This window comes from Triturus cristatus, chromosome 2_2 (assembly GCF_964204655.1).
Source record: "Triturus cristatus chromosome 2_2, aTriCri1.1, whole genome shotgun sequence".
Classification (NCBI taxonomy): domain Eukaryota; kingdom Metazoa; phylum Chordata; class Amphibia; order Caudata; family Salamandridae; genus Triturus; species Triturus cristatus.
The window spans coordinates 1,051,188,682-1,051,212,634 of NC_140582.1; the positions used below are offsets into that span (position 1 = coordinate 1,051,188,682).

The 23,953-nt window shown below is 39.3% G+C and overlaps 1 protein-coding gene across 1 annotated transcript in view; it reads left to right on the forward strand.

The window, feature by feature from the left end:
* Positions 1 to 23,953, forward strand: part of POLN (DNA polymerase nu) — a 2,789,368-nt gene that overhangs the window by 429,424 nt on the left and 2,335,991 nt on the right. The window lies entirely within an intron of this gene.

Genomic DNA, 23,953 nt, shown 5'->3' on the forward strand with positions numbered 1-23,953 from the left:
CAGGAAGAGCGCCGAGGGAGGCAGCTGATGTACTAGGTAAAGTCGCAGGAAGCGCAGAAGAGATAGGCAGCGAAACCGGCGGCCCTTGAGAGGGCTGCGCCGTAGGCATAGGAGCCGGCTGAGGAGGAGCTGGCGGCTGCGGGAAAGCTTGCGGCAAATTAACTGGAGGCCGTACATTTAAAGGTTGCGGAGGCGCTGTAGCACTCTGCGCATACGGGGGTGGCGAACTCAGCAAATGTGACATTAGGGGATCTTTCTCCTTTTCTTTTGACGCATCTTGCTGAAGGGGCGGCAAAACTGGGTAGAATTTATCAATCACTAGTTTACGTTGCCTGCGCAACTGCTCATTCATTTGTTCTTCTTCATTATCTTTAAACTGCAAGGCGGCTTGCATTATCGACATACCTTTCTCTCTTTTATTTTTCTTTGCTAATTTGATTTCATTCTGCTTGGCTTCCTTTCGCCATAGGCGGAAAGAATCAAACATCGCCGGCCGGGCTTTCTTTTTAAATAATTTAACTTCTAAGTTATCTAAGATTTCTGTGTCGAAACTACCATTTTGGGGCCATTTTAAAACACCATCCTTCCTGGTGTATCGGATCCATACCTCATTATACGTAATGGGGCCCACGCCATGTTTCACATAAAGCTCATAAGTTGGAGTTCCAATTGGAGGAACCGGACACGAATCCTCTAATCGGGAGTCCCTATTACAACCCAAACAAAACAAATTTCCAAATATACTGGAACCAGGCATCGTCGCTCACTAGTCTAGTTTCAAACTTCAAAGGATTATCGAATATGATAGTCTTGTGAATACACGAGTCCTTCGGCTTTGGCACTTGCAAGTTCCAAATCAAAGCGATCCCGAAGGGATACCAAACTAAGAACCAAACTAAGAACTGGGAGACGCTCCACTTATACTTAACTGAGGTATCGATGACGTCACCAGAAGACTCGCTAAATCGTTTCGCTCTACCAAATCATCAAGGGTCCAAAACAGGGCGATAGTCAGGGCAGCAGTCCTTTGCAGCCGTAGGGACGCGGAGAACCTCGCAGTAAAGACTTTCGGACCACGTCGACATGCAGGGGTCGATGAAGTGGCGGCCTTCCTCCAGAATTTTCACACGAAGCTCCTCACGAACCTCTGGCTTGGACCGGTACCGCTGAAATCGCCCTACGTTGGGCGCCAACTGAAGTACTGGGTTTTTCAGAACCAACCCAGCGGTGCCAGGGGACACACCCGAAGACTTCGAGTTCTTCCTGTTTCAGACTACAGAAACACAGAGTCTTCTAGGTGAAGTCAAAGATCGAATTTTATTGGCTGCAGACCAATCACAGGTATCCGAGAAGTACAGCACGGTGTATGTTCTCAGGAGACTGCTCCCAACCAAAAACCAGTCTTTTCTTATATACAAAATATTACGCTCTGGGCAACACCGCCCCTATTTTACAAGTGGTCATTCACATATTTTCGCTTCAAAGAGACAGCAAAGTCATGATGATAATCCCACATTTCAGCTCGGTCAGCCCACAATTATTTAACCAGCGAGGCTCAGAACCCTCATCAGATTTCAGCGGACCCCAATAAAACGGGCACCTCCTCCTCGTAAAGCAAGCCATAAAGTAGGAAACAGAGTCAGGTGTGAAAGAGATTAGCCAGGGTTCGCGTGGGATGAAAGACTTTATGGTGTGTCAAGCCCTGATGCTAATCCCATTTGGCCGCTGTAAAAGGAACCAGCCGGACAGGACTGACCTCGGGCAGTGGAGTCAGTTTGCACAGGTCACAAAGAAGGCACAGAAGGTGTGTGTGTCCTTTAGGCCTAGACATGAACTAAAAGCGCATCCTATGTGAGGGCAACCACAGAATGGTTACCGTTCTAAAATGGAACCCCAGGGTTCGATATGTAGTATCGTATACACGGTGAATTCATTGGTGAAACATGACGAAAAGACTCATACATACCGCATTAGTCATTTGCGGTTTGCTGATACCAAAATCGGCATGGTGGGACCATGCCTCCAACATGGTTCCGAAATTTACAGTACCACACACTTGGAACGAGGGGTGGTGGCCTTTTCCGGACGACCCTGGCTGGCCCTCTGCAACTCAGGAGAGTTGTGTGTAGCAGGTGAATGATTCGGGAAAAGGGTACTGGAGAGGTTATGGGGGGTGGAGAAATTGAGAAAAAGAGTCTAGTAAAATGTTTTTACTGCACCTCCTGTATATGACGTAACACTTGGTCGCTGCATGACCAAGGCTTAACTGTGCATTTTTTGTTTTGTTTACTTATTGTTTGGTGGGTCATGTCATGTCTGACACCACTAGTCTCCGATAGTCTCCTCATTGCGACAGGACATTCACCGAATTTGGTGGCTGGCCACACCCTTATGTAGTAGCAGTTCTCGTTTAATAGCTGGGAAGGGCTGAAAGGTGAGAACAGCGACCTTTCAATGGCCAATGCATAATGGTGCAAGTACCAGGCAGGCTTATTACGGCCGGATGGGACATCAGAGTCTGGAATATTCATATTGATCACGGTTGAGGTGATGGTACAATAAAACCAAAAGTACAAACGTTTTACTTACCGCTCTATCTCTTCCTTGAGAATCCGAGTTGCGCCATCCTGCTAAAGAGACACCTGGGAGAAAAACAAAAACAACATCAGTCATCTCGTTTGTGATAGATGAAACATCACCTAAAACCCTTACTACTTTCCATTGGAATCCTATCTTATCTTTGTGCATATAATACAATACCAAATTCAGAAGCCTGCACAGCCTCCATGCACTTATATTTGCCCAGCCTGCCTACAAGGAATTAGCTATGAGTGGTAGGCATAGAACTCTTCTGTTGTGTCCAATGAAGGTAGACACCAGGAACCAGGATGTATTTTTAAGTCTTCTTTATTCAGTCTCCAGTTCAGGTTACATCAGTCTTTAGTCCAGCCAGCACTGGTGTGGTACCAGCTCCTACATCTCCTACACCAGCCCCACCAGGAGCAGCCCGCCTAGCTGCTCAGCCCATCTCCAACTGCCACCACTCATCCACACAGGCACCCAGGCATTCCATTCATCACAGTCACACCAACATTCCGTTACCATCTCTCACTCTGGCTGAGCAGCTAGGAGGACCTCGGCTGATTACATGTAAATGTAATACTTAGGATATAACATTATCCCTTTCCTTTTAAAATGAAAACAAAAATACGATTCTAAAGAAGAAAACTATACACAGGAAAGAGGTAATGTTCATAACTCAGGGATGAAAATAAATTTAAAACATCACCAGAGAGTGAACAATGCAAACAAGAAAAGATGGGCAAAATGCGACATATTAAAAACATGCATCAAAATCCCCCATCCTCCCTCATGAAAATTATTAAGAATAAATTATTAAAACACAAACAATGTTAAAACGCAGAGAGGCCGCATACTTTTAGGAAGGAATGAAAATTGTCAAGCAATACTACATATCAAGCTAGCAATAACCGCATCCTTCACAAAAAAACCTTAGAATAATGTAGTAGGGGTGGATACACCCCATGACTAACACCCGAGGCCAAAAGCAGACAACAAGGGTGAACTAACACTACAAATACACGTGTACCACAATATGGACCACATAGAGGGTACACACAGTGAGGAGCAGGGCTACTTACACGGGACAACATGTGCCGCGCAGGGCGACTTACACACAACAACACCTGAAGCGCAAGGTGACTTACACAGGACAACATGTGAGGCGCAGGGCGACTTACACACAACAACATCTGAAGCGCAGGGCGACTTACACAGGACAACACGTGAAGCACAGGGTGATTAACACTCATACAAACAGACAAAACATGCAGCGCAAGGTGACTTACCAACACATCAGACCAAATGTGCAGACCAAACATGCAATGCAAGACGACTTACACACATTGATCATGACACAAAAGATTCACCCTCATGTAAGGGATAATCTGTGATGTCCACCTACCAGGATACTAGGACGTCCCAACCATAAACAGCGTAAAACTGTGGCATCACGACATAAAATTGCTGTAAATGTTACATTTCTAACTTAAACTTTAAACAATGCGACCTACATTGCTAATACAGTGTAAATAGGCTCTGTCGTAGAACATTACAACAATACAAGAAAATCAAACACTGTAGAACACCAAAAAATTGTGCCCTATGCCGGTGAGCGACCTCTCACCCAAGTACTACAATGTGCAATAACATCACCTTTTTAAATCAACAGAATGTTAGGACCTCATATCTTTGTGTTACTCCAGCACCATCGGTTTCACTGATTAATTTCCCTTTATCCTTGGTCCCACGACTGTTTGCAAGAATTGACAAAAGTATAGTGCAGAGAACAAAGTACCTGTGGCTTCCTGGGGCTGTGGCAAACAAAATCAGAAGAAAAACAGAACATCCGAGTAATCCCACAACGAAAATGCCACAAATTGTTCCTCAACGCTCGCGGCAGTCAGTAAGACATCGTGACAGCCCAACAATGTACTCACAGTGCCTGTAAACGATACGCGGATTCTGGCGCTATAGAGAGGGAATTTTGAGAGTACCCTTACTTTGTTGAACAACTCCTCTGCGCCTCTGTCCTTTTAATAAAAAAAACAAATCTCCGCTACACTGCTGGCAGAGATGAAGACTCCTGTGCCGCAAATTCAGTCCTCCTTCAAAAGTCGATGCGTCCATAACTCGCGTGGTTCCCAGACTGCTTGACGTCAAGTGGAAACTTTATTGACCAGCAAAACAGTGTGATTGGCAGCCACGAACGAAATGAAATTACAAGGTGGTGTGCACCAACCCCTAGATGGCGGCATGTTTTTGGCGTTGTGTCGGGTGGCTCAGGGCACGTTTGTGCATGCGGCGTGCAAAAGCAAGAATCCATAATGAACAGCCAGCAACTTCAGAGGAGCTCCATGATGATGTCACGAGACAATGAAGAAGGTAAACCTGCGTGCGCTATGACGAGCCCGTGCCTCAATTTTTAAATCTCAGCACGACGGTTAACTAACGCATCAAGTCTCAGCAAACTTGCCAAATAAAAGACAGAAGTTGTCTCACATATGGCCCACAAGTGCTGCCAAAACGATAGTGTCATCATCCGAATTTGAGCCCCAGCACATATCACCAAACATCAACTTTGCCATAGAAGCACAGAGTCAGACTTACACTGGACTATCACAAAACGTAGCGCTCAAGAGAACCAGAGACACAGGAGTATTAAGACAGTATAACTGAGCCACACCATTCCTGTGAGGTCCCCAATAATGTACTCGTGTAGCATCAACATTCACATGCCACCAAAGACAGTTAGTCACATAGAAATGTCCATCTGAGCAACCACTGCATGCAGTCCCTAGAAACATCTTGTTTTGAGAATCATAAAGACGCTTTGTGTTGCAAACTCCAATGCAGGTTGTGAAGAATTTGAGGGTCATATCAATAACCACTCAGTGAAATAACTTGTGGGTGAAGACAAATTGTAGAAATGTCTATCCAGATATGTGGAAAATGTCGCTTTGTATAATAACTTCCAGGCATATGATTTCCACATTGTTCAGTGACCATACTCGTACTTTCTATGTGACAAAAGCACCAATCTTTACAGAACCACACCGCTCCTGTGTGGCACCTGTGAAATAGTTTCACAGAGATAGTCCATAACTCACATCTGTGCAGCCACATTTCCTTTACACAGTAGATACATCCATACGGCAGATACAAAAGGAAGTGGAAAGATGAAAGTTACTCCATTCATACCCTAACATACAGACCATAACTGTGGTCAAAACCATGGAGCAAGTTCAGGCAGGACACAGGTTGGGGCCGTCCGATGACATGGACACTGGTGGGGCTGGCTTGCCGGAAACTCCACACTGCTTCATTTGCTCGCTTTATTTTCTTGTAGTTGCGCTGGTTACTTGAATCCCATAGTAGTCTCATGGTGTCTGTACTGTCCTTAAGTACGCTTGGGTCCAGATCCCATCCTTGTCGCCAAAATATGTTGTGTCCAATGAAGGTAGACACCAGGAGCCAGGATGAAAACATCACCTAAAACCCTTACTACTTTCCATTGGAATCCTATCTTATCTTTGTGCATATAATAAAATACCAAATTCAGAAGCCTGCACAGCCCCATGCACTTATATTTGCCCAGCCTGCCTACAAGGAATTAGCTATGAGTGGTAGGCATAGAACTCTTCTGTTGTGTCCAATGAAGGTAGACACCAGGAACCAGGATGTATTTTTAAGTCTTCTTTATTCAGTCTCCAGTTCAGGTTACATCAGTCTTTAGTCCAGCCAGCACTGGTGTGGTACCAGCTCCTACATCTCCTACACCAGCCCTACCAGGAGCAGCCTGCCTAGCTGCTCAGCCCATTTCCAACTGCCACCACTCATCCACATAGGCATCCAGGCATTCCATTCATCACAGTCACACCAACATTCCGTTACCATCTCTCACTCTGGCTGAGCAGCTAGGAGGACCTAGGCTGATTACATGTAAATGTAATACTTAGGATATAACATCTTCTGTACGATTTATTCAACAATAATGTTGCCCCATGTGTTATAAGAATCTAGGCCATTTACAAGGTGCACATGAAAATTAACTTGCATGTTGCTTCTGCTTTCCAGCCACGCTCCAACCTTATGTATCAAGAATTAAAGACTGAGGGCCTCATTGTGAGTTTGACGGTGCGGGAGCAGGACCGCCCCACTCCCTCACCACCAAAGCCATGTTAAAACCATACGCCAGGTTAGGAGTTTTCTCCTGTATGGCGGTCTGCTTTTTGGCGTTCCCACAGCGGTGCCTATGAAATAGGCACCGCAATGGGAACCTCAAAATCAGTACCTGCATGGCATGGACTACTGCAGTCCATGCCATGCAGGTACTGGTGTGCATGCATGAAGGAGGGAACACCTTGTGCTCCCCTGTGTGCATCCACATGGCGGTCGCACCACCATGAATAGTGTGGCGGTGAGGAAATTTGTAATATTCTTGGTGGGGCTGCAGCGCCCCCCCAAGCATATTGCGGCCTCAAGACTGCCGCGCCACCTCCAGGGATTGCTGATCCCTGGCGGTTGCGATGGTCCCAGGGCAGCCTGCCCGCCCTGGTCATAATAGGGTGGTCACTGCAGCGCCACAGTGAGTCTGGTTGTACGTGGACTGCAAACTCTTAATAAGGCCCTAAGCATTACCCTTTGATGTAAAGCAGAAGAAATAAAGAGATGTCCATCTACTGGCTGAAATGAACAATACGAAAATAGAAAACCTGGAACCGTTCTCAGCTTGACCAAATTGCGTGATCATAGGCAAATCTCTCTCCTGTGTTTAATTTAATAGGCTGTATTGTTTCACTATATGTAATAAGAATCTAGGACACATATAAGACACATTTGACACTTGATTTTCATGTGGCTTCTGCCTGCCAGCCACACTCTAACTTCATTCACCAAGAATTAAAGTCAAAATATTAACCTATGATGTGAAATAGGAGAAATAAAGAGATCTCCATCACATCTTTGTGCTTCCTGTCAATCCTGTATGGCAGGTGGGGGCTGTGGTGAACACTGTAACATGCAGATTACAGATGTTATTTTATGTAGTTAGGTAACTGGGTTAATGCTTTTAACACAGAGATCATTTTGTTACTTGAAGTTCATAAATTGTAACCCTCCTAATATAGCGCAGAGAGCTATGAAGGACTACTGCCCCTTATACTTTGATTTATACACTTGTATGATTTATTGTCAGTGTATAATGTGTACGTGTGATGAATATTGAGAAAAAATATTGATGTTAAAAATATAGTTGTACAAAATATCGATATATATATATATATATTCAGTGAAAAAACCATAGGTTTCACACACGTTATAGTTAGCTGGACATTTCACTCGTAAAAAACCAATGAAATTTCCCCGTTATAGTTAGTTAAGCTAACTATAACTCGCGCGCCCGCAATGCACTGCTGATGACGTCACATATTACATCACTCATGACATGGTCAGTGACATCACTGATGACATCTCAAATGACATCACTGATGACATCACTCATGACATCATCCAGTGAATGTGTGTTTTTCTGAAAATTAAATATGTTTTATATATGTATATCTCAAGGTCGATGGAAGAATAAATGGGTATATAAGTGTCTAAATGGATGATTTGTTTTTGAAAAATTGATTGTGTAACTGACTGATTAAGTGTATCATAGTGAATACATGGCTTAGTGAGTAATGTTTAAATATGTAAATATCTGTATCAGTCTCTCACTTTGTGTATAAGTGGCTGCATGGGTTGGTGAGTAGCTACATGAGTGTCTATATAGGTTATTAGTTTGTTTTTTGAGTATCAGTGTCTATATGGTTCGGTGGGGGGTATTACGTAGTGCATAGGTGCATGAATGAGTGACTCACTGTTTGTATGTGTTGAAGACAGCATATGTGCAGGACTGTATGAGTGGAAGAGTGTGTGTATGGGTGTGTTAGTGAGTGAATGGCTGTCTCAATAGTGTCTTTATGAGTAACTACATATGTTTTAAACTAGTATATGTGACTATTGGTGTATATAAGTGAGTATATGTGAGAGTGAGAGATTGAAAGAGTTCCTGTATGAATAAGTATGTTTTTCTATAAGTGATTGTTTAAAAGACTAAGTATGTGTAAGTTTCTGTAGAAGTAAGTGTGGTGCTGTGTGTATAACTGTATATGCAAGTAAATGTATGTTTCTTTCTTTTTTTCATGAGTGACTATATGTGTCAGTAACTCTGTGGATGAGTGGCATTCTGTAACAGGATGTATTGGTGTATGAGTACATATGATGTGTGAGTACACGAATGAGTAAATGTACAGGACTGTTGGTGAATGAGTGGATGTTTATGTGGTTCTTAGAATTATTGAAGAGGTTGTTGTAATTGGTATTGGTATGTCCTTTTTTTTGAAAATTTCAGTCTCTATTTTTGAATGTGTGTATCAAAGGTTATATTAGGGTGAGAGGAGATCTGCCACTCCATCACATGGATGAAGTCATCAGTGATGTCATCAGTGATGTCATTTGTGATGTCATCAGTGATGTCATCAGTGATGTCACTGACCATGTCATGAGTGATGTAATATGTGACGTCATCAGCAGTGCATTGCGGGCGCGCGAGTTATAGTTAGCTAACTAACTATAACGGGGAAATTTCATTGGTTTTTTACGAGTGAAATGTCCAGCTAACTATAACGTGTGTGAAACCTATGGTTTTTTCACTGAATTTGCAAGGTTTTTTAAATGCTAATTCCTAACTATAACATGTGTGAAACCTATGGTTTTTTCAGTGAATTTGCAAGGTTTTTTAAATGCTAATCCCTAACTATAACATGTGTAAAACCTATGGTTTTTTCAGTGAATTTGCAAGGTTTTTTAAATGCTAATTTCTAATTATAACGTGTGTGAAACCCATGGTTTTTTCAGTGAATTTGTATGGTTTTTTAAATGCTAATTCTTACCTATAACATGTGATTCCCATATTTTTTTTTATTGATTTTGTATGATTTTTTTATTATAAATTCTTATCTTAAATGTGTTTTTTTTTTAAAAAAAAAACAAGTTTTTTTTAAACTTTTTATTCTCTTAAAACACTATGTTTTTTAAAAAAAAAATATGCAATATATCAAGTTTTCTCTTTTTTTTTTTACCAAACAGGTAAGAGATATTAGTATAACATAGAAAATATTTTTTTTTTTTTTTTTTTTTTTATTGCGCGTACGGTAAGCGTACGGTAAGCGTACGGTTTACGCAATGTCCGTAATTTATCTACTCTGTTTGCGTATAGTTACGCAATTTGCGTAGCCGCACGTACTGTGCATGGGGCGCGTAGGCGTGTACGCTACACGCGCACGTTACGCGGAAGTGTTGTAGAGTGACTCTTTTGCGCATGCGCGCTCGCGCGTGTCTTTTTTACGCGCATGCGCACTTTTACCGTAAGCGCACCGTAAGCGTAACATAAGCGTAACGTACGCGCACGGTGGGTCATGTGATCATGAAACACAACTTTTGATTGGTTGAAACTACTTTCAGTTCTAGAACTCTCCTACACCACACCCATTCCCCTCATTTCTGCTTGTGATCCCTTAGGAGAAGGAGCTGACTTGTCTTTGTGATACGATGGCAGAACAGCACTCTTCTGCTGAGAGTGAGGCTAGCAGCACCACCATCAGGCAGAGAAAGAGGAAACAGAAGAGCTCTTTCATATGGGAGTATTTCAGTTTTCCAGAGGGTGAGAAAAAAGTCAATGCTGCCTTGGTGACTTGCAAGCTGTGCCAGCGTGTACTTTCGCGAGGTAATCCCAACAAGAAGTATTCCTTTGGGAATCACACTATGTTGAGACACCTTGAGGATGTGCATCCTAGGACACATGCACGACATACTAGGGGCAACCCTTCAGTAAGTCGAGCAAGCACATCCACAGCAGCTCAGCCGAGTGCTTCTTCGGAAGCTCAGCAGAGCCCTTCATCTGTGGGGGCACATTCACCTTTTTCTGAACCTCTGGAAATGAACCCTCGGTTTGGTAGGGTTACTATGCGGTGTTCATTTTGCCATGATCTAATTGTTCATAGGGAGACCAGTGTTTCCCTCATTAACAACAGAATAGATCAGCACAAATGTCCAACCAGCTAATGTTCCCATACTTCCTTTCCTCTGTCCCTGCATGAACACAACGGCTCTTTTAAGAGCCAACATTACCTCGCAACTTTTTTTTATTTTTTCTTTAAAACTTTTTTTTTTTTTTTTTTACCGTACGCGTACGGTAAGCGTATTTTTTTTTTTTTTTTAAAAAACACTAAAAATCAATTACCACATCTCAGGATCCTTGAGGAATTAATAACTAAATACTAAAAATCTTTTTGAGATAAAGTGGAAGAAAGAGACCTTCTAATTTCTCAGTTACCTGTCCCACCCAACAATTTAATTTTTAATTAAAATGTAATTGAAATTACTTGAAAAAATGGTTGTTTTTTTTTGAAAATTTTCTTTCACAATCTGAAAAAAAAGAAAAAAGTATTAATATTTAATAAATCAATATATTACACAGTACACGTATTTACATATTTTTCCCCAAAAAATGTTTGCCTTTTTTTTGCTGTTTTCAGAATATATTGCATTTCACTATAAATTGTGAAAGCAATTGCATTCATCATTTAACAGCGGGCAAAAAAAAAATAACAATCTCAAAGATTGTATAAAAAAAGCCCAGAATCTCTTTTAACTTAAACTTAACATTATAGAAATGCATAATATTCTAAAAAAATATCAACTAATATCAATACCTATTTCTTTAAAATACCGTCTGAAATTTTTGTTTCAGAAGTATAATCACAAAAATATATCTCAAATAACTCCACAATACATCTGGTTCCATTTCCTTTAGGCCAAATAGTAATTTTAAAATTCTTTTTTGATTAAATTTCCAATGGTAATCCAATAAAATTCAAAAGTTTAAATTGTACAGATCTCACCGATTCTCTGTAACATTTTGGTCTCCGAAAGATTAAATAATAATTAAATAAGTTCACAATACAATTGTTTACTTTTCCTCATGGCCAAATAGTAATTTTAAAAATCTTTTTTGAATAAATTTCCAATGGCAATCCAATAACATTCCAAAATTTAAATTGTGCAGATGTTACCGATTTTGTCTAAATTTTTGGTTTTCCAAAGTTTCATTAAAAATTTAAAAAGTCCACATTACAATTGGTTACCTTTCCATTAGGCCAAATGATAATTTGAAAAATCATTTTTTTTGAAAATTCCAATGGTAATCCAATAAAATGGTAAAATTGTTTTGTACACATCTTGCCAAGTCTCTCTAAAATTTAGGTTTCAGGAAGATTAGATAGGAATTTGCTAAATCAAAAGGCAAACGTTGCTTGAAAATCAATTGGGAATCATTACACAGTGTCCAGCCTTTTTCACATTTAAGATAAACTGTGTAATGTCCAGAAGTAACAGTAGGTCCTTCATGGAAAATTATTGCAACTGTTACAAAAGTTTTTCCTGAAATTGATAATTGCTGTCCTGTAAACTTCTTTATTAAAGTATCTAATTTTGAACCATCAGCTTTACATCGTTGCATCATTAAAATTACATATTGTCCGTATTCCTTTAAAATTAACGTTGAAAACATTTCAGATTTACACTCACTGCATTCCATGCTATGATTAGCATCTTTAACTAATTTAGCAAAAGTGACTGTTTTACTTTCTGGCAATGTTAAATAAATAAACCTTTCAGAATCAACATTAGAGCCACATATATTGTAACAGTTTTCACAATTATTTTCCCATTTATAAGAGAGACCAAACAAATTTTCAATAGGAACCCCTTCTTCTTCCAGTACCTGAAGAAAAAACATCAAGAATTCCTGTGCGTCTTGCTGGACATTTTGAGAAAACTGTGTTCGTCCTGAACATACATCTAAAAGTTTTCTAATTTCAGTAGCACTTTCTATTTGAGTTTTATCATTACTCAGCTTTTGAAAAAGGAGACTCAACTCAGAACAGAATCTTTTTCCCTGATTTACTATTATCTGCTCTTGCACACTTTCCAGATAAAATGCAACATTCAGCACTACATTAGCGTAGCAGTTGACACCAGAGCTATTTTCAAAATGACATCCTACACCCTGTTCTTCATTTTCCTTTTTCTTTTTGCTTGCAATTACATCACTCCTCTTTTTTTTCCTCCTCTCTACATCTTCATTACAGATATTCTCATTTCTCCTTTTACGAGAAACTACACGTTTCTCCAACACAGGATACTGACCTAAATGAGGAGCATAGGTTCTTCTTAATCTATTATACTCCTTTACACAATTTGTATCAGCACTAACTTTTGAGTCATCAAAGTCTATCATGAATAAACCAGATAATGTTTTCACTCGTGACAAAGCTACATAAGCCATACCTTCTTTGAACACAGTAGAACCAATGTTCACAAAAGCACAATCTACAGTCAATCCTTGAGACTTGCGAATAGTTACAGCATATGCTAGCGAAAACGGAAACTGCTTCCTACGTACATATAAGTCTTTCACAAGCATGAAACGAACTGAACAACGACAAATGTCTTTAACTTCTTCTATCTGATCAAATTTTATTTTTAAACATTCAATTCCATCTTTTTTCTGATAATTAATAAAACCCACAACTCTTCCCATAGCTCCATTAACTAAACCTTTTTCAACATCCAAATTTCTCCTTAAAAATACTCTACAGTTCATGCAAACATATAGATTTTTTTCTAATCCAGCTGTTTTGGAAATGTTCTTCTCTAGTGAATCCAATTTATTTTTCAGTGTGCCTGTTAATGTGATAGTAATTCTTCCATCCTCAATTTTGTCCACTGCTTCCAATTTCCTGATATCTTCTTTTTCCAATTTTAAAAGCTCCTCATTGAATATTGAGCATTCACGTAGAGTTGGCATTAAGCAGATGACACTTTTCTTTTCTGCAATGTTCTTGTATATCTTCTCTGCAACTATTTCTTCCTTTGGAAATAAATTATGTAGCAGCCGACTCTGTAATGCTTTTTTGCCAACTTCTGTGAGTAGTCCAATTCTGATATCTTTCAGAATACTTCCATATTCTTCATCGTTTGCTTGCCTCATATTAGTAGTTAGTTCCTTGTACTCAAAGAAGGACCAAATGTTTGCATTACCGATGCTTCCCAATGACTTCTTTGTGTCTTCATGTGTCACAGTATTAAACACTGGTTGTCCTTTAACTGGAGTAAGTTGTAGAAGATCCCCAAAAACTATGACATGTTTTCCACCAAATAACACGTCATAGTCTGTCCTTAGAATTTGCTGCATTCTTAAATGCACAAAGCAAGCATTAAGTTAGATACCATGCTCACCTCATCAATAATGAGAACTTGCATCTTCTTCAATACTCTTGAAACTTCCAAGCATGCTTCTCCAGTTAGCTTGTTGTATTGTATTTTGTTCTCATGCTCCACTGGTAACATTAGCAAGCGATGTAAGGTAATTCCTTTTATGTTATAGGCTGCTAACCCAGTTGGAGCAGTAACCACACAAGACAAAGTAGAATCCGTTTTTTGCTGTAGGTAGCTTCTGATGACTTTTATTAGGAAACTTTTTCCAGTTCCAGCTTGTCCGCTTACATACATCCTGATTGGATGAAATGATGTGCATGAGCACTCTTTTTTTTCATGTAGAAATCCGTGATCAATTTTGTTTCTGATCTCTTCATAAATTTGTTGCTGCTCTTCATTCAGTTGTCTTTCCAAATTTTGTAAGTCTATAAATTCTTCTTGAGCTTGATTCATAGCCGTTTCCACTTCATTCATGGCTATTGATGCTTCATTTTCAACGATTGGTTGTCCTAGGGGATCTTGACTGAGTGTTCCTGAACTTTGGCTGTCTTGAGAACTGTCTCTAGCTACTTCTGCTGCAATTGTAGTTTCCTGTTCAATTTCTTCATTTAACATTTGCAGATAAGTTGTGAATGTACTGCATTGTATGCTGTCTTTGCAAGCATTAAATGAATCTTCATAGCTTTGAAATTCTCCCAGTAGTTCATCCTCTGTACGCCATGGTTTAAACAGCTGTAAAAGAGCCAAGTAGTAAAATTCCTTTTTGTCAGTAGTGTCGCAACTCAGCTTCCTGTGATTTATCAAACTTCCTTTTGTTTGCTTCACCAAACATCCTTCCTCACCAATGACTTTATATTTTCCATTGTTGATGTCTTCTGCGGCTTTCCGTGAATAAATGTAGTTCTGCAGCACTTCATAGAGACACATGTTCTCCAGATGATGACTTCTTTTTGGATAATATGTGTCCAACATGTTTGATTTCAAAATATCTGTACTTTCTGGGTCATTCTCGGCCAAATATTCAATTTCTCCAACAGATTTCAGTACCCGATTTCTCATTGCTGCAAGGCCTAAACTTGCCCAAATTCTTCTTCTTGATTTCGAGTAGAGACTTGCAGAAGATAACCTATCTGAACATTCGTAGGATCCAATTTCTCGATGCGATAACATCTTTAAACTGAAACTGTACAGCTTCTTACTGGCAGTCTTCTCGTGAGAAATCTCTTCCCACATTTCTTTCAATTCAGTTTTTTCAGATTTAGTAATGTAAGACGTTACATATCGAGCAACAGCAATGGAATTGTCAGCTACATACTGTATATCCATGTTAGCATTCCACATGGATAAAATGACTGGGTTGTAGTCATTTATATTTTTTGATTCTTCTTTTCTTTTTAGGTTGTAGTTATTCTTAGGTGATTTTCTTGTGATAGTATGTCTCACAGATGACATAAAACTGTTTACTATTCCATTTGAAAGAACAGGTCTAGGAAATCCAAATCGACATTTAGTGTAGTATTTTTCTTTGCTCTTGTATTTCCGTCGACAGTATTTTCCACACCGATGACTTTGGAAACGTAAAACTTGCTCCTTTAACTTTTTCTCTTCTGTGCTTTTTGGTATAGCACATGTTGCATATTCTTCAATGTAAGATAACACTGCTTCATCAGTATCTGTTCCAAACTTTGGGGCATCCTTGATCCACAACAGCATATGAATATGAGGAGCACCTCTTGCCTGGTACTCTTTTCTCCAAAAGAAATCCACTACTTCTCCAAGAGGTGGATTTTTTTTATTGCAGATGAAGGACATCATAGCCTCAAATCTATGATTGAAATATCTGCAAACATTAACCGGATCCAATGAGCACAGTTCTCCTGCTGTCTTGTATTCGATGTTTTTAATGTTTGAATTTGCCTCTCGTAGAAAATCCAGTAAATCATCCCAAGCGTACTCGGCACAGCTCAGGGTAAGGAACCATGTTGGTGTTCCTAAATTCCGTAACATGCATTTTAATTCACCATGGCGTCGGTACCAATATTCATTTGTCCCACGCTGACAAGCCATCAGATTGATCAGTTGTGTTTCCAAATGATCATCTCGGTGCTGCACTTTCTCCATAAAATCCTTAGCAGACACATTTTGTAAATGTACTCCACTTTTTAAAATGTGATTTACTGCATATGATAATGCAGACAAGTCGCTTTCAAATAAAAGATGGAACAAATAAGGAATACTTTGTCGAAATCTGGGATCTTCTGCATATAGTCTTGTAGTCCGATACTCAGAAGCTGGAATCTGTTCTGGACGTTCATCGTATCGTCCTCCTTTTCCTTTAGGAAACAGCTGGGGAAAACATCGAGCTTCCAAGCTCTCCTCCCATACACTCACGGGAGTTCCTTTTGCTTTCTTCATCTGAAACAGATCAATATTGTCTCCCATAGCTTCTTTTGAATGTAGAGGATGTATGCTAAAATGTTCATAAATTTCTTCTTCCTTTGACTTGTACACTTTTTCAATTTGTCCAGTTGGTGTTTCTGTGTCTTCTTGTAAATCTTCTTCTTCTTCTTCTATATAAATTGATTCATACCATTTGTTATTCCTTTTCAAATACAAATTTGCTCTTTGTACTTTCCGTACATCTACCAGCTCCTGCCAAATCTTCTTATTCTTTGTAGGTACACCATTAACCAGAATAACTAATGGTTCAGTTTCCAAAGTATCTGCATCAATAGTTTCCATATTTTTTTTCAAATCCAAGGGCAAATACACCACTCTACCTTTTAAACCTCTCAGTAAATCTGAAGGAGGTAATTTACCAGTTTTGGGCTCCATACGTACTATGGTCTGGAACGGATGAACACATTGAATAAGTATAGACTCATATGTATTTAATTCAGAAAGTTCGGCAGGAATAACATCCAATTCTAAATTATTATGTACAGCTCTGGTCGGCATTCTATTTTCCTCTAACTTGTTGTAACAGTATTTACAAATACGCTGATCTTCACCCAATTCAAAACAATTTTCTAGAAATATATATGTGGCAAAATCTTTCCACTTATAATTATCTTCATTTTCACTCTTTCTGTAGAGATCAACATTCCTAGTTTGTTTTCTATAATGAGTTCTGCGGCAACAAATACAAGTAATATTTGGTCTTTCATTAGAGATTTTTTCAAATTTTGTTATGTGATCATTAAATGTCTTACTTACAGAGGGTTCTACATTCTCTTCCACTTCTTCCTCATTTACTGTGTCCTTTTCTGCACTGTTTTGTTCAGGACCAAAGTAACAAAACTGAATTTCATCAACAACCTTCTCTACATCTGATACCGATCCACGGAACAGAGCCCTATTCAATTCATCTAACTTTATTGCTGGACTTTTAGCAAAATACAACCATCTCACAAACTTTCTCATTTCAGTATGATGAACAGCCAGCATCCTAAAATGATGGAAAACACTATTACACACTTTTCTAGATAGACAAGCCAGAGAATGACCCTGCAAACCAGTATTCTCTCTCACTCTGCATGGATCTAGACTTTGAAGCACCTTAATCTTCTGTTTTACACTTTTTTTTACTATATTCTCTTAGAAACTCACAAAATTTATCAATAGATTCCTGACGCACAGTGCAAATACTACTACAATTCCAAGTGTACACTGGGGCTTTAGGACGTCTCCCCATAGCCTCATCCGCCATCACTTGTACCTCATCTCTTGGAACCATTATCTCCTTCTCCATTATGCAACCATTTTTCACTTCATAAGCACGACCTCTGGTGTCAACTGCATGCAGCAAACTATTACTTTGAAAATAACTCTCTTCATTAAAAAAAGGTTCACTACTTGAACTATGCATCCATTTTCCTAAAAACACTTTACAAAAGTGTGTTCTGTTCACTACTCTTTTCCTTTTGCTTTGTGATTTCAGTACATTAACCATTTTATCTAATGTACGCATCCCATTCAAAATTAAAATGAATAGTTTCCTTTTTAATTCTAATGCCTTTGCTGCAATGGCTTCAATTTCTTTTTTTCTCTTGTAATATTTTGCCTTTTGCTTATATTTCTTCACATCCTTTATCAAATTGGACATAACTCTTCTCTGAAACATTTTTCTACGTATCTCTTTAAACGCTGTTTTTCTGTTTAAGTTAATCTTTGTTGTTGCAGAAGGTATATTTGCATTAACTAAATTCTCAATTTTTTCCTGTTTTTTTCTATTGAAAACATTCTTTCCAGTACAGACATTTTGTACATTTTTCCTTTTTTTGAAGATGTTCTTTAAAAAATCTTTTGTCTGCTTACCAGAAGACTTGTTCTTTTTCCCAACATGAGCATCTCCAACTAACTTAGGTCCTCCAGTTGTCTTCAAATATAGGTTTTTTTTGTGGTCTTTCTTTAGTCTGGATTTTGTAGGCATCTTAAATTTTGTTCACTGCTCTTCAGCAATACCTGAAAAAAACTAAAAAAGAATTCCTTTATTTTATTTAAATATATTACTACATTTTTTATGATCTTTTCAAATCTTAAAATACTATGTACCCCTTTCCTACAAGTGAAAATCACAATAACACCATCACAAATTAAATATCTAAAAACAATTCCTGTGTGCACACAGAGTCATGGTTTGAAATTAGGCAGAAAACGAAATTTCTTTGCCAATTGCAAAGCAAACTTTCTACTACTTTTTTGGCAAGTGATAAGTACTTTTACAGTTTGACACATTTTGAATCCACTTTTCAGATTCTGATAAAAGCACATGTCCAAACAGCTTTTTCAGACCAGCACCATGTGTAACCTGGGTGACTGACTACACTCCAGCAAGGGCAACCAGCCTTAGTGTTGCTGAATGTATTTGCATTACTGACTGCAACCTCAAACCCCACTCGGTTGTGAATACTGTGCATGATTCCACAGGATAAGCAGCTGGGTGTGTGCTAAGAGTCTGCTTCTGCATACAAAAAAATGGCTCCCCCTTTCCATCTAATGCAAATGTAAAATCACCAGAGCAATACGCAATAAATCTCTGCCTGTAATTCCTATTTGCACACAGAGTCATGTTTTCACATTAGTCACAAAACGAAATTTCTTTGCCAATTTGAAAGCACACTTACTACTCTTTTTTTTGGCAAGTGATAAACACTTTTACAGACTGACACATTATGAATCCACTTTTCAGATTCTGATAAAAGCTCATGTCCAAACTGCTTTTTTCAGACCAGCACCATGTGTAACCTGGGTGACTGACTACACTCCAGCAAGGGCAACCAGCCTTAGTGATGCTGAATGTATTTGCATTACTGACTGAAACCTCAAACCCCACTCGGTTGTGAATACTGTGCATGATTCCACAGGATAAGCAGCTGGGTGTGTGCTAAGAGTCTGCTTCTGCATACAAAAAAATGGCTCCCCCTTTCCATCTAATGCAAATGTAAAATCACCAGAGCAATACGCAATAAATCTCTGCCTGTAATTCCTATTTGCACACAGAGTCATGTTTTCACAGTCACAAAACGAAATTTCTTTGCCAATTTGAAAGCACACTTACTACTCTTTTTTTTGGCAAGTGATAAACACTTTTACAGACTGACACATTTTGAATCCACTTTTCAGATTCTGATAAAAGCACATGTCCAAACTGCTTTTTTCAGACCAGCACCATGTGTAACCTGGGTGACTGACTACACTCCAGCAAGGGCAACCAGCCTTAGTGATGCTGAATGTATTTGCATTACTGACTGAAACCTCAAACCCCACTCGGTTGTGAATACTGTGCATGATTCCACAGGATAAGCAGCTGGGTGTGTGCTAAGAGTCTGCTTCTGCATACAAAAAAATGGCTCCCCCTTTCCATCTAATGCAAATGTAAAATCACCAGAGCAATACGCAATAAATCTCTGCCTGTAATTCCTATTTGCACACAGAGTCATGTTTTCACATTAGTCACAAAACGAAATTTCTTTGCCAATTTGAAAGCACACTTACTACTCTTTTTTTTGGCAAGTGATAAACACTTTTACAGACTGACACATTATGAATCCACTTTTCAGATTCTGATAAAAGCACATGTCCAAACTGCTTTTTCAGACCAGCACCATGTGTAACCTGGGTGACTGACTACACTCCAGCAAGGGCAACCAGCCTTAGTGATGCTGAATGTATTTGCATTACTGACTGAAACCTCAAACCCCACTCGGTTGTAAATACTGTGCATGATTCCACAGGATAAGCAGCTGGGTGTGTGCTAAGAGTCTGCTTCTGCACAAAAAAATGGCTCCCCCTTTCCATCTAATGCAAATGTAAAATCACCAGAGCAATACGCAATAAATCTCTGCCTGTAATTCCTATTTACACACAGAGTCATGTTTTCACATTAGTCACAAAACGAAATTTCTTTGCCAATTTGAAAGCAAACTTACTACTCTTTTTTTTGGCAAGTGATAAACACTTTTACAGACTGACACATTATGAATCCACTTTTCAGATTCTGATAAAAGCACATGTCCAAACTGCTTTTTCAGACCAGCACCATGTGTAACCTGGGTGACTGACTACACTCCAGCAAGGGCAACCAGCCTTAGTGATGCTGAATGTATTTGCATTACTGACTGAAACCTCAAACCCCACTCGGTTGTGAATACTGTGCATGATTCCACAGGATAACCAGCTGGCTGTGTGCTAAGAGTCTGCTTCTGCATACAAAAAAATGGCTCCCCCTTTACATCTAATACAAATGTAAAATCACCAGAGCAATACGCAATAAATCTCTGCCTGTAATTCCTATTTACACACAGAGTCATGTTTTCACATTAGTCACAAAACGAAATTTCTTTGCCAATTTGAAAGCACACTTACTACTCTTTTTTTTGGCAAGTGATAAACACTTTTACAGACTGACACATTATGAATCCACTTTTCAGATTCTGATAAAAGCACATGTCCAAACTGCTTTTTCAGACCAGCACCATGTGTAACCTGGGTGACTGACTACACTCCAGCAAGGGCAACCAGCCTTAGTGATGCTGAATGTATTTGCATTACTGACTGAAACCTCAAACCCCACTCGGTTGTGAATACTATGCATGATTCCACAGGATAAGCAGCTGGGTGTGTGCTAAGAGTCTGCTTCTGCATAAAAAAAACCCTCCCCCTTTCCATCTAATGCAAATGTAAAATCACCAGAGCAATACCAAACAGCTTTCTGAGACCAGCAACATGTGTAACCTGGGTGACTCACTACACTCCAGCAAGGGCAACCAGCCTCACTGATGCTGAATGTATTTGCATTACTGAGTGCAACCTCAAACCCTTAAAGTATTCCTTATTTTTACCAGTACACCTTAAATTTTCGTGAAAACTTAGTCCATATTATTTTACATGTTCCTCACATTTAAATTTCTCCCAAAACAGAAAATAATAAACACAACTTCAACAAAAGGAATTCCAATTCTATTATTCATTTCTTAATTTACCATATACATCCCCTCTCAAACTCTAAACTCACCTTTAAAATTAGTTAGTTGTGAAAGAAATGTGGCACTCAAACAGCAGATTATCAGAGCCAGGATCTCTCTTCTGTACACCTCTCTCCTCTAAGCAGAACCAGATAATGGCAAACTTTCCCTCTCTTTTTCCACACATATACATGTTAATTTCAAATCTCAGTGCGTCCCCCTTTTTTTCAAATGTAATGACACATTTCTATTGGTTGAAAACCAACCCTTTTCCAAAAGTACCCTTCCCCCAACTTGACTTCTGCCTAGTACCCTTCCCCCAACTTGACTTCTGCCTGCTACCATAGCAACAGCTCTTGAAACACTGCTGTGTAGAGTCAGGTCAGAAGTTCACCAAACAATGTTTCATTTCCAAAGAGCAGGAGTGCTTGACTTTTCAAACCTAACAGCAAATCCATAGTACTGTTCTTTGGTAACACATTTTTCTGTACCAATACAAAACATGCTTCTATAAATTTACACATACAGCCTAGTTTTTATTCTAGAATGGTATGAAACAGCCAATCAGTTTAAAAAAATAAAAAAAAATATGTATGCCTCCATTTCCAAACTGTCTTTCATTTCTTTTTACCATTCTACTGAATTACACCTCCTGAGTGCATCCAGTTCTCCTTTGAAGATGTTCACAGTGTGGATTGTAGGGCACAGCTATGTCTTCTGGAGTGAAAAGTATGCAGAGAAAACAGATATGGTGAGAGACCTTGCTTTACCAAATGTAGACATTAAATGGATTGGTCAGAGAGGGTTAAAGTGGCACCAATTGATGCCATTGGTGAAATCCTTCATGCAAATCCAACACCCTGACCTCATAATAGTGCACTGTGGTGGCAATGACCTAGGCACTTTGACTGGGGTAGGTCTGGAAATGCTTATGAAGGAGACCTTTGCACAACTGTTTTCACTTTTCCATAAAACTGCCTTTGTGTTTTCTAACATATGCCAAAGGCAAAAATGGAACTGGTCCAATAATTTCTGTCCACAGATTGACAAAGCAAGAAAGCACGTCAACAAATCTGTTTCTGCTTTCCTCCGAGACTATGGTATGGGTTCCATTTACCACAACAACTTGCGTTACGACATGCAAGACATTCACTGATGAAGGGAACAGAGTCTTCCTCTTGAACCTTAGACTCTGCATCGGTACTTACTTGTAGGTACCACTAAAAAATCACTTCATAAACACAACGGCTCTTTTTAGAGCCCCCTAATATCTAAACACTTAAATCTGAATTTTATTTCTTTTTTTATTTTTTTTTTCTACCGTACGCGTACGGTAAGCTCACCGTAAGCTTACCGTACGCGTACCCCGCGATTTTTTTTTAAATTAATAAATGTTTTTTTTGTACTTTTCTGTCCTTCTTTGACCCCCTTTCAAATGTTAGGGGGTCTGTAACTCTCCTCCTTGCCCCCTTTTCAAGTTATCACCCTTTTTTTTTCTGTGTGAAACACACAAAATGGCGGCCGCCGCTTCCTGGTTTCGACCGATTCGAATGTTTACTAAGATCTGACAGCCAATCAGAATCGCGCTCGCGCACGTCACCGTACGCGTACGGTAAGCTTACCGTAAGCGCACGGTAAGCGCACCGTAAGCTGCCACAGATATAGATATTGATTTAAATGCTATTTTCTCAGGAACTACTGAACAGATTTACACCAGACCTACAAAAGGCACTTCCTTGACCTGAGGACAACCTCTCTGCCAAATTTCAAGTAACTCTGTTCAGCCGTTCGGGCTGTAGCTGTGTCTAAAGGTCCTATGGAAAAATGCATGGGAAAAACGCGTTTTGGGACCCCCCTTTTATCTCAGCCCCCGCTTGACGAATCCCCCAGAGACTTTCAGGGTAGGAGCGGAGCGTAGCGCCCCACCTATTTTGAAAAATTCGCGAGGATTCGTCAACCGGCGCCAAAGTTATTCAAAATAGAATGTTGTGGTTTTCCTATGGAAACAGGGTCCTAACTATAACTACCTACTGGCGACCGCCAGTAGGTAATATATATATATATATATATATTCGCTGAAAAAACCTACATATCTATATATATTAAACAAGATATTTTTCGCGCAATTTCCAGGCGAAAAAACAGTCGCACACAAGTTTTCTTTAGAGAAGTTTTTTAAGTAATTGTGACTCAGACGCGTTTCGACACCACGGTCTTCGTCAGTGAGTCATTACAAAGAACCAGGAAGTTGTTTCATCATATTAAGCAGTTCCTGTTACATAACAATAGACATACAAGAAGTATACACATTGGTGCTTAGTGCTGCTGTACATTCTAGTTTTTTAGAAGACAGACTCCAACAACTTTACTCAAAATAGAAATAAAAAACTAACAACAAGTAAACAGTTCATATAGTCACTGTTGTCCCTGAATTAGCATTGGAACTGTTTTTAAATGAAATTCATGTTAAATTCATTAGTGAATTTTCAAGTATCATAATACAATAAAGATGAGTGAAAAGTGGCTAGTGCCTAAGGTTCACTATTTTGTCAAAAAGACTTAATAGTCATTAATGAGAAAAA